The sequence below is a fragment of the Piliocolobus tephrosceles genome, chromosome 4 (assembly GCF_002776525.5).
Source record: "Piliocolobus tephrosceles isolate RC106 chromosome 4, ASM277652v3, whole genome shotgun sequence".
Classification (NCBI taxonomy): domain Eukaryota; kingdom Metazoa; phylum Chordata; class Mammalia; order Primates; family Cercopithecidae; genus Piliocolobus; species Piliocolobus tephrosceles.
The window spans coordinates 119,562,238-119,574,644 of NC_045437.1; the positions used below are offsets into that span (position 1 = coordinate 119,562,238).

Genomic DNA, 12,407 nt, shown 5'->3' on the forward strand with positions numbered 1-12,407 from the left:
AAGAAAAGAGGCTATCTGTGCTTGTTAGGAGACTCAGGAAGGATAAATAAAAGGTGGAAAAAGAACACATTCTTTCTGTTTTCCCACGGATACTAGCAGTTATTATTATACTACAATTAATCAACAACTCTTTTATAAATTTTTGGAGAGACACATCAACCTTTTAGGGTGACAAGATTCCTCTAAATTAGAAGTCTAACCTGACAAGTATTCACATCCTTTATTCTCTCACAAAACAACAATAAATCAGAATTGACCAATTATGCAGCCTTATACATTAGGAATGTGAAATAGATTAAGTAGGAGAACAAGAACACTAATTTAATCAAGTAATCCATTGAAAAACAAGACTGAAGTTTCATCGCATATAATTCATGACAAAGGTAACAGAACAAAAACTTCATGTAAGAAGCTGAAAGTATCCAGAAAGTTACCTTACGAATTTCAAAGTATTTTAGGGTCAATATAAAAATCTATCAGAGAAAGTCTACCCTGATGACCCTGCTTTCTCTGTGGGCTCTATCAAGTGGCAGCTGCTTTTTCTTCCACTTCTCATGTACTTGGGCCTTGATATGGAGTAGATGATCTTCACGTTCCTCATTTCCACTTAACATTTTATCTTTCTTCATCATGAAAGCATTCGCCTTCACATCTTACATCATCAACAACACTAACAAATATCCCTTCTTATTGCAATTTACTCTCCTGCAGATTATTTCCCCCGTTTGTTGAAAGTATTGGTTCTTGGCTGTCACTCTTTCTAACAATATTTATATCATAATCACTACTGATTTCAGTATCTACAAAGATGAATCTTACAATTCCAACAATCCTTTGTTCTACTGGGAATCTTCAATCCATGAGCCTATCACTTTTTGAACAGCTTCACTTAAATATAATTCACATACCATACAAGTAACCCACTTAAAGTACATAATTCAATGTTTTTTAGTAAATTAACAGGGTTATGCAAGCATCACCACAATCTAATTTTAGAACATTTTCATACTAGCTGTCATTCTGCATCCTACCACCATGCCCCTAGCCCCTAAGCAACCACTAAGCTACTTTATGTCTCATTAAATTTTTCCCATTCTGGGCAATTCATATAAATGGAATCGTACAATAAGTGAGTGTTGTGACTATCTCCTTTCACTCAGCATGTTTTCAAGGATCACCCATATTTTAGCATGTATCAATACTTATTTTTCTTTATAGCTGAATAACATTCCATTATTTGTATAGATCTTATTTTTATTGATACACCATATTTGTTCATACTTGTGGTGTGTATGTTGATACTTTTTTACATACGAAGAATGTGTAATGATCATGTCAGGGTATTTGGTGTACATACTGCCTCAAGTATTCGCCATTTCTGCATTGAGAAGAATTCAAATCCTGCCTTCTAGCTATTTTGAAATTGTTAATTATAGTCACCCTACTCTATCAAACATTATAACTTATACCTTTTATCTAACTGTATGTTTATACTCATTAACCAACCTCTCTTCATCCTGTCCCATTCCCCAGCCCACCCACACACCATTCTCAGCTTCTCTATCATTCTATTCTTTACCTCAATGAAATGAATTTTTTAGGTCCCACATTACATGGTATTTGTCTTTCTGTGCCAGGCTTCTTTCACTTAACCTCCAGTTCCATCTACGTTGCTGCAAATGATATGATTTCATTCTTTCTTATGGCCTAATGGTATTCTACTATGTATATATACCACATTATTTTATCCATCCATCAATGGGAATGTAGGTTGATTCCATATCTTTGCTATTGTGAACAGTGCTGCAATAAACATAGAAGTACAAGTATTCTTTTAACGTACTGAACTATTTTCCTTTGGATAAATGCCCAGTATTGGGATTGCCGGACCATATGGTAGTTCTATTTTTAATTTTTGAGAAATCTCCCTATTTTCCAAAATGGCTGTTTTAATTTACATTCCCACCACCAGTGTGTAGGAGTTCCCTTTTATCCACATCTTTGCCAGCTTCTGTTATTTTTTCTGTTTAATAATAATCATTCTGACTGGGGTAAGATGGTATCTTACTGTGGATTTGATTTGCATTTCCCTGATGATTAGTGATGTTGAGTATTTCTTCATATACCTATTGGCCGTTTGTATGTTCTCCTTTTGAGAAATGTCTATTCACGTCATTTGCCTGCCATTTATTTGAATTATTTGGTTTTTTGTTTTTGTTTTTTACTGTCATTTGTGATCCTTGCATATTCTATTCCTCCCTAATCAGATAGTTTGAAAATATTTAATCCCATTCAACAGGCTTTCTTCACTCTGTTGACTGTTTCCTTTGCTGTGAAGGGGCTTTTTAGCTTAATATAATCCCATTTGTCTAATTTGATCTTCGCTGCCTGTGCTTTTGAGGTCTTAGCCATAAAATATTTGTATAGATCAATGTCCTGAGGTGTCTCCCCATGTTTTCTTCTAGTAGTTTTATAGTTTCAGGTCTTAAGTCTAATCCATCCAGATTTCATTTTTGTATATGGTAAGAGATAGAAGTCCAGTTTCATTCTTCTGCATCTGGATATACAATTTTCCCAGCACCATTTTATTAAAGAGGGTATCCTTTCTCTAATGTATGTTCTTGACACCTTTGTCAAAAACCAATTGGCTGTAAATATATATGATTTGTGGGTTTTCTATTCTGTTCCATTGGTCTATGTGTCTGTTTTTATACCAATACCATGCTATTTTGGTTACTATGGATATATCACATTTCATTTACCCATTCAGTTAATGGATACTTGGATTGTCTCCATCTTTGGACTATTATAAACAATACTGCTATGAACATTTTTATACAAGATTTTATATGGATGCATGTTTTTGTTTCTCTTGAGAATACCTAGAAGTGGAAATGCTGAGTTACACAACACCTCTCCTTTTCACATTTTGAGGAACTGCCAAAATGTTTTCAAAAGCAGCTGCACCATTTTACATTCCCACCAGCAATGTATGAAGATTAAATTTATTCAAATCTTGCCAACACTTGTAGTTGTCTTTTTTATTATATCCATCCTAGTTGGTGTGAGGAGGTATTTGATTATAATTTTGATCTGCCTTTCCTTAATAACTAAGGATGCTGAGCATCCTTTCATGTGTTTAGCAGTCATGTGTGTGTCCTCTAAGGAGAAATGTCTATTCAAATCCATTGCCCATTTTTAAGGGTTGTCTTTCATTACTGGGTTGTAAGAATTATTTATGTATTCTAGATGCTAATCTCTTATCAGTCACATGATTTGCAAATATTTTCTCCCATTCTGTGGGCTGTACTTTCTTGATGGCATGCTTTGATGTGCAAAATTTGCAACTCTATTGTACCTAATTTGTCTAATTAATTAGATAATCTGGTTTATCTAATTTGTCTTCTGTTTTCTGCTTCAGGTGTCATATCTAAGAAACAGTTGCCCAACCCAAAGTCACTTAAGATTTACTCGGTCACCCAGGCTGGAGGGCAGTGATGAAATCATAGCTCACTGCAGCCTCTAACTCCCAGGCACAAGTGATCCTCCCGAACAGCTGGGATTACAGGCCCACACCAACATACCTACCTAATTTTAAAATATATTTTGTAGAGATGAGGTCTCACTATGTTGACCAGGCTGTTCCTGAACATCCTGGGCTCAAGTGATCCTCCCACCTTGGCCTCCCAAAGTGCTGGGATTACAGGCATGAGCCACCACACCCAGGCCCTATAATGTGTACCTTTATGCTGGTACCAAACAGTCTTGATTACTGTTGTTTTGTAGTAAATTCTGAAATCAAAAAAAAAAAAAAATGAGTCTTCCAATTTCACAAGATTATCTTGGCTATTTTGGGTCCCATGGATTTCCATGGGAACTTTAGGACCAGTTTGTCAATCCCTGCAAAAAACCCATGGGATTTTAACGTGGATTGCATTGGATTTGCAGATCAATGTGAAGAGTATTGCCATCTTAACAATATTAAGTCTTCTGATCCATGACCATGAGAAGTCTCGCTGTTTATTTACATCTTTAATTTCTTTCAACACCGTTACAGTGTCAGTATATAATTCTTACACTTCTTTTTAAAATGTATGCCTAAGTATTTTATCCTCTTTGATACTATTGTAAATGGGCTTTCTTTCTTCCTTTCATATTCCATTGCTGATCGTTAAAAAACAGACATACCATTGATTTTATTTATTGATCCCATATCCTGCAAGTTTGCTGATCTCTTTTATTAGTTTTTGGGAATCTGCCATTTTTTCACTCTCTCTTACACCCTTCACATATTCTCTACCCTATGTACCTAGCTTTAATTCTGTGGTCAATAATTATCATCTCTGCCTTGCATTTACATTTAGCCCTCTTTTGCTATGATATACTCATCTTACAAAACCATAACTGTTTATGTCCACTATACCACTACTCTGCCAATACTCACACAGTTTAATATAACTGGGGAAAGATACAACTATGCTGACCAGTCCTACTTGATGTCACCTTCTCAGGCCTTACCAAGATATCCTATCAATTTTTAATACCTAGCATGGCAGTCTGTCTGCAAATATTCACCACCAATTCCTTCCTTCCATGTATGTATATGCCATCAAGAGGTGGAGTTTATTCTTCCAATCTTTGGAAATTTGTAACTGCTTTGACCAATAGAATTCAGTGAAAGTGACAGCATCCTAGTATTGTGCCTAACCTTTATAAGAACCGGCAAATTCCTCCAGTCTCTCAGAGAATGTTCACTCTGTGGAAGTCAGTCACCATTTAAGAAGATCATATACCCTGAGACCATTATATGTTCGGAAGCCCAAACTAGCCATTTGGAGAGACTGAACAGAGAGACACATGTCCAACTAGATAGAGTATACACTCTAAGCCTTCCAGTCCACACACCAGACCACCGAGTAAAGAAGCATTCAGGCAACTCCAGTCCCAACTGTCATCTGATTACAATGACTGAAAGACCCCTAAAGAGAATCATCTGAGACTTATCAACCCCCAGAACACTGAGAGATAATAATGCAATTGTTATCTGATAAGCCATTAAGTTTTGGCAATACATAACACAATCCCCCCCAGCATTTACTATCTTCTTTCCTTGCTTCATTATTTTAAATGTTAGCACATAACACTTTCTAACATATTTTACATATTTATCTTGTATGTTACCTACATATTCCAATAGAATGCAAACTGCATGAAAGCAGGTATTTTTGTCTGTTTTGCTCTCTATTGTATATTCAGAGCCTAAAACAATGCTGGGTATATTGTATATCATCAACAGATATGGGTTACTGAATTAAGAAATCATTATATAGAAAACACGGCATGAAAAAGGAAAGAAAAGGTTAACATTACCAAATTAGTAAATGTATTAAAATGTAGACCCATTATTAATAATGAAAGGTAATAGTAATTATATTTCTATTGCTTAAAGCAACTTCTCCAATAATATTCAATATATGATATAGTTGATCCTCATTATTCAGATTCCATTATTTGTGAATTTGCCTACTTGATAAAATTTATTTACAATCCCCAAATCAATAGTCACAGTCATCTGCAGATGTGCAAAGCAGTGAAAATCTGTAGTTGTCCAGTACACGTTTCAAGCTCAGAGCAAACAAAGTGAAACTCTTTACCTTCTTGTTTCAGCTTCATAATGTAAACAAGTATGCTTTTAATGGTCTATCTACTGCCACATTTTTGTGATTTTTATTAGTGATTTCACTGTTTAAGATGATCTAAGCATAATGCTGAAGTGCTATGCAGTGTTTCTAAAGAAAAAAAGCTTGTTATGTGACTTATATAAAAAAACACATGTTAGATAAGCTTTGTTCCAGCATGAAAAACAGTGCTGCTGGCTATGAGTTCAGTGTCAATAAATCGACAATATATATTGAATAAGGTGTTTTTCTACAGAAACATACATTAAAAAGGTTATGTGTTGGTTAGCTGATGAAAATGTTGCGGTCAGTGGCCCACAGGAGCAATGATTCGGTATTTGCTAATTTATTGTTCACAGTTACTATATATTACATAACTACCAAACAACGACAATTAGTAGTATTTCTCAGAATTTTACAGAGGTCGACATTAACAGACTATGCTCCAATTGTGTGTAGGACATGTCATACACTTCATGTAATGGATGTGAATCTGAAACATTGCAAGCATGACTTTTGGTGAATGCAAATGTAATATTTTACCTCTCTATGGGAGTCACTCTTTTTAAAATCTCCTATTGTAAATTATTTCTCAAAATGAAAAATACTGAAATGTAAATAATTACCTTCCTGTTATGTTTTATCAATTTAGATTTTTAGATACTGGTTTCTTAAAACAAGATTTATTATTATTAAAAATGACAGCAAATATTTATATAGTAGTTACTCTGCACTAGGCACTGTTTATAACACTGTGCCTATATTCATTTAATGTTACAAATCCCTATTTAAAAGTGTAGAGCTGTGATTGAAATCTAGGCAACGGATTTCCAAAAGATCATTCTCAAACTATTATACTTCCTCTCAAGACTGGTAAAAGGGAAAGCTCCAGCAGTACAGTTGTCATTTAGCTAGACAGACCTTCATGATCCAACAGTATCTTATAATTCAACAATCTCTTAAGGATTTAACGCATTATGAGTCCTAACCCTGAACTGTTCTTTAGCTATCTCCTGAGTCTTAACCACAGATGAGACTGCATATGCTTTGAGGATCATTACCAGGAGACATTTAACACTTTTTTTGATTCCCAAAACAAGACACAGAAAATGAATACTGGTTGATATAGGTGAATTTAAAATAAGCAAGCTTAATTTTTGGGCTTACCAATAATGTAAACACAGAAATAACTGCCTATTAGCCCTTGATAAAACATGCCTACCTGAAAACAGACAAAGACTTCACCATGCTTGTAATTTTTTATATTTCTCTATTGGAAGATAAATACTTGTTTTAAAAAAGGGAAGCAGTACAATTTAGCTAACAAGAACATAGCCTAGGTTAAAATCCTGCTTCTAGCGCTTATTTACACTAGCTACTTAATCTTACAAGGATAATAATACCTGGCCCATAGAGCTGTGACAAGGACCAACTGGTATTTTGCATGTAAAGTATATGAGTAAATGCTGTAAGTGCTCAGTAAATGTTGGCTAGTGTAACTATTATTAAATTGTCATCCCCTTTTTAACATGGTTCTGTATCATACCTACAAAAAAAAAAGACATACCAATATGTAACAATCATGTTCTTTCTGTGCCTTACTTCAGATGCTGCTCAAGAAAATGAAGTCACATAGTAAGAATTTTTAAGTTCTTTCCTCTCTACCAAAGAGGCTTATTACAATTAAAGCTAGTTATGATTAGCCATATACACTTTCTAATGCTCTTAGTAAAACAAACACCCTCCAAACAGGAAAAAAAAAAAAATTCCAAGTAAAAGACATTTCAGAAAAATATCTGCTATTAGTAGATATCTTCTTTGTATCATGTTCTATGGTAGGGATGTAACTAAATACACAAATGTATGGGAAAGGGTGGGGCAGGGGAGACAGAGACTCCATGCTCAGTGAACTGAGCCTAGTGAGAGACAAATAAGACAGAGGAAAAAATCAATAATTTTTGCAATGCAGTATGATGAGCACCATTGTCTAAAAACAATGACTAAAGCATCTAAATATAACATTGTGAATTTCTCAAAATTTAAATTTGTACTAATTTCTGTGACCTTGGAATTAAACTTATTAGATCAAGGAATGCTGTGCAAAGATAGCATGTGATTAATTATGAGCACTTTCTTCTAAAATTACAGTAAATTTTGAAATAAGTTTATTTAGAGAAAAACGGAGTACATATTTACTATGTTTTAGAAGCAATGGTTTCTATTGTATAAGAAACAGAAAAGCAGATTTCTTAAATTTAAAAAATCCAGCAAGTACTGAATGAGTTAGAATTAATGTTAGAAATAAACAATGAAATATAAAGATATTATTATTGGCTGGTTGTGGTGGCTCATGCCTGTAATCCGAACACTTTGGGAGGCCGAGGCAGGCACATCACTTCAGGTCATGGGCTCGAGACCAGCCTGGCCAGCATGGAAAAACCCCATCTCTATCAAAAAATACCAAAATTAGCTGGGCGTGGTGGCATGTGCCTGTAATCTCAGCTACTCAGGAGGCTGAGGTGGGAGAATACCTTGAACCTGGGAGGCAAAGGTTGCAGTGAGCTGAGACCGCACTCTAGCCTAGGTGACAGTGAGACCCTGTCTCAAAAAAAAGACGTTATTATTAAGCTGTCAAATATAATTTTGATATTTAGGTGAAAGAGAAACAGTATTTCTTATAAACGTTAAACTATTTCCTAACCCTGAACAATTTTAGACTCAAACAGTGTTCAAAACAGTAAAAGTTAATAAGTTACTTTGGGAAATTAGCTATTAACAGAAAGAAAAATACTATATGGTCTCACTCATATGCAGAATCTTAAAAAAGGCAGAATACATAGGAACAAAGTGTAAAATGGTGGTTACTAGAGGTATGGAAAGGGAGGAAATTAGAAATTAGGTCGCATGAGGACTATAGTCAATAATACTTTATTTGCTAAAAGAGTAGATTTTAAGGGCTCTTACCACAAACATTTTAAAGATGGTAACAATGGAAGGCGATAAGATAATTTGACTGACTGTAGTATTAATTTCACTATGTATTTGTTTATCAAAACATCATGCTGTACACCTTAAATATACACAAAAAAAGTTATTTTGGTAACATAATTACATTCACAAAATTTAAAGAACCATGTAAATACACATATCTAAATTGCATGTAGAGAAAAAAAAATCTGTTACATGAGTTTCATATCTACAAATTTTTTAAAATCTCATTTTATAATAATACTAAATTTCCATTATAATTTTCCATTCTTCTATTTATCCTGAAATGTTCAGCATGCTTGTTTTAGCAGCTGTTCAAACACAGAACATTTTTTCCTTAACAAAATAATTATTGCTGTAATAATCTGTAATTATGGTTTATAACTGCAATAATCCCAAAGAAATCAGTCATTACCATAGATCACAAGTAAACGTTAACTACTGTTAATGACCTATTTCTTAGGGATTATTGTTTTCGTAAACCATGACCATATCACCACAAATACAGAAGAGCAAGACAATTTAACACAAATGAGATCATAATATAATAATAAACTTATTTTGTAACATTAAAAGCCATTAAGCATCTAAATTAAAGCACACATAACAAGAGCATATAATTTTCTTTGTTCAACACTAACTGAAGCATTTACACACACAAAAAAAAATTGAATACTACTACACACACTGTATACAAACTAGGGCCATGTTAGGCATTTTTCATAATATAAAACGATCATTTTTGAGCAGACCACAAATATCTCTAAAAGGGCAGACAGATTCCTTCCCACTGACCTTTTGACTAATACTATTAAAAATTTTTCTAAGTACTAGGCATTATATTACAAACTCTGAAACATTTTTTTACTAAAACTGCATAGTGTATTCAACCATAAAAACTCCTTCAGTTTGTATTAACAAAGAATGAGGTCTGGCATTTTATTCAAGAGACAGTCCTATTTAATACCACTAAATTATTACACTTCAACTAACTGATTCATATATTTTAAACATTCATACCTTCATTCAATATCCTTTTGAAGGAAAATAGGTCTTTTCCAAGTGAATCTTTTTACATTTTAATGTAATAATTCACATATATGAAAACATATATGTAATGCATATGAAGTGTAACAAAACTAACATCTACCCAATTGAACAATCAATGCATTACCAATACTATCACACCTACCTCCATACCGTTCCCCGAGCTTGTCCCCTTACCTTCCACCCTAGAAGTAACCATGATTCAATATTTAATGCTTATTGTTCTTTTGATTTTTTAAAGTTTCCTCACATACACATATTTTCCTAAACAATACGCTTCAAGTCTCATTTGTTTGGAGACTTTATTTAAAGTTTCATGCTGTATGTAGCTGCCTGAGAGTTGCTTTTCATTAAACATCTTATCTCTGACACTCATCCTTATTAGGTATAGTTCATTCATTTTTATTGTTATATAATATTGTATAATTACATTATGATCTATTTATTCATCTTCATATTGATGGGCATCTGAGCAGTTTCCACTTTTTGCCATTATAAACAATAATGCTATGAACATTACTGTACATCTTGTGTACAGATTTTCTAGAGCAGCAGTCCCCTACCTTTTTGGTACCAGGGACAGGTTTCGTGGAATACAATTCTTCCATGGACTGGGGAGGAAGGGGAGGTGATGGTTTTGGGATGAAACTGTTCCGCCTTGGGTCATCAGGCATTATACACATTAGATTCTCATAAGGAGCGTGCAACTTAGATCCCTCGCATGCACAGTTCACAATAGGGTTCATGCTCCTGTGAGAGAATCTAGTGCCGCTGCTGATCTGACAGGAGGCAGAGCTCACGCAGTAATGCTTGTTCACCTGCCACTTACCTCCTGTTGTGCAGCCCAGTTCCTGGCAAACCATGGACCAGTACCGCTTCATGGCCTGGGGTTTGGGGACCCCTGTTCTACAGCACACATGTAAGGGTGCAAGTGTCAGGTCAATGGGTATTCAAAAGTTTTACTTTACAAGACTATACCAAATTCATTTCTATTCCATTTCCAACTGATTCCACTTTATACTCCCACCAGAAGTATATAAGAATTCCTTTTGACTCACATTTTTCTGTAAGATTTCTTATGATTTTATTCCCAGTAGACTGGAAAATATATTTCATGTGGTCTATTTATTTTATTAGTAATGAAGTTGGGCATTTTTAAAAAACATATGCACCATTTATGTTTTTCTGCCTGATGGCTATTGATCATTTTCCTAAAGAACTGTTTATTTTACTGATTCGTAAGAATTCTTCCCATATTCTTCTAGATGGTGATTCTTGCTTATTGTGTGTGTTGCAAATATCTTCTAAATTCTTGTCTCTTTTTTAAGTCAATTTTATTATTTTTTCTAGAAATTTATTCATTTCCTCATTTACTGACCTCTGAAAATAGCAAGAATGATTTTACTTTTTAAATCTTTGCTGTATCCATTATTACATTTCCTCCATTTGTTCCTAATAGTATATATTTGTGAATTCTTTCTTCCTAATCACGAGAGATTTGTTAGTCTGTCTTTTTAAAGATCTAACTTCTGATTTTTAAATTCTACTGAATCTTTATTTTTTACTACATTAATTTCTGCTTAGTTTCCTTCTTTCTCCATTCTCAGGGTTTAATCTGTTCCTCTCATTCTAACTTCTCAAGTTAGACGCTTAGGTCCCAACATTCTGGCCTTTTTTCTTTTCCAAGTAAGCTTTTTGGTCAATAAATTTCCTTTGAATTAAGTCTTTCACTAAATTCCAAAAATGTTGTACTTCTGTATTATTGGGTTAACTCTATTTTAAAATTTTCCTCCAGATTTCTTTTACCGCACATTTACAAGTATATGTTTTAAATTCCCAAGTGTATGGGGTTTTGCGGGGTTTTTGTTTTGTTTCACAATTTAGTTTTTTTTTTTTAACCAATTGTCAATTAAAACTACATTGCAAAAAAAAAAAAAAAAATAGTGGTCTCTATGATACTGAGTCACTGACATTTGTTGAGACTCACTTTATATACTAATGCTTGGACAATTTTTTTAAAACATGCCATGTGTCCTGGAGAAAACTGGTATTTTCAAACTGTTGGTTCCAGTGTTTTATATATATCAATTCATTAAAGTCTATTAATCACATTGTTCAAATCCTTTCTAAATTTACTAACTTGCTACTTATTTGATACGTCAACAATTAAGAAGTGCACTGCAGCCTTCCATTATGATGGCAAATTTCTCCCTGCAGGACTGTCCATTTCTGTCCATTTCTCCCTGCAGGACTACCAATTTTTGCTTGATACGTTTTGAGACTACTTCACTAAGTACTAGATATCTAAAATTGTTATACAGGTTGCGTACCCCTGATCTGAAATACTTGGGACCAGAAGTGCTCTCAGTTCTGAATTTTTTCAGATTTTGGAATACTTGCACGCCTGGGTGAGAATGCCAATTCCAAAAATCCGAAATTCTTAACGCTTGAATGAGCATTTCCTTTGAGCATCATGTCAGTGCTCAAAAAGTTTTAAATTTTGGAGCTTTTCAGATTTGAGATTTTTGCATTTCATGTATTCAACCTGTAACTCCCTGGTACAAAAACTAATAGCTCTAGTTGTAATAATGCTTTTTCTCTTAAAGTCATTTTTGTTTGATATTAACAATGACCCTAGCCTCCTCTAGGTTCGTATTTGCACAGCACATTTTAAAAAATCCTTTTACTTTCAAC

General features: G+C 34.0%; 1 protein-coding gene across 1 annotated transcript in view; it reads right to left on the reverse strand.

Moving 5' to 3' along the window:
* RANBP17 (RAN binding protein 17) overlaps nt 1-12,407 on the reverse strand; it is a 428,276-nt gene that overhangs the window by 346,056 nt on the left and 69,813 nt on the right. The gene's annotated exons all lie outside the window — the stretch shown is intronic.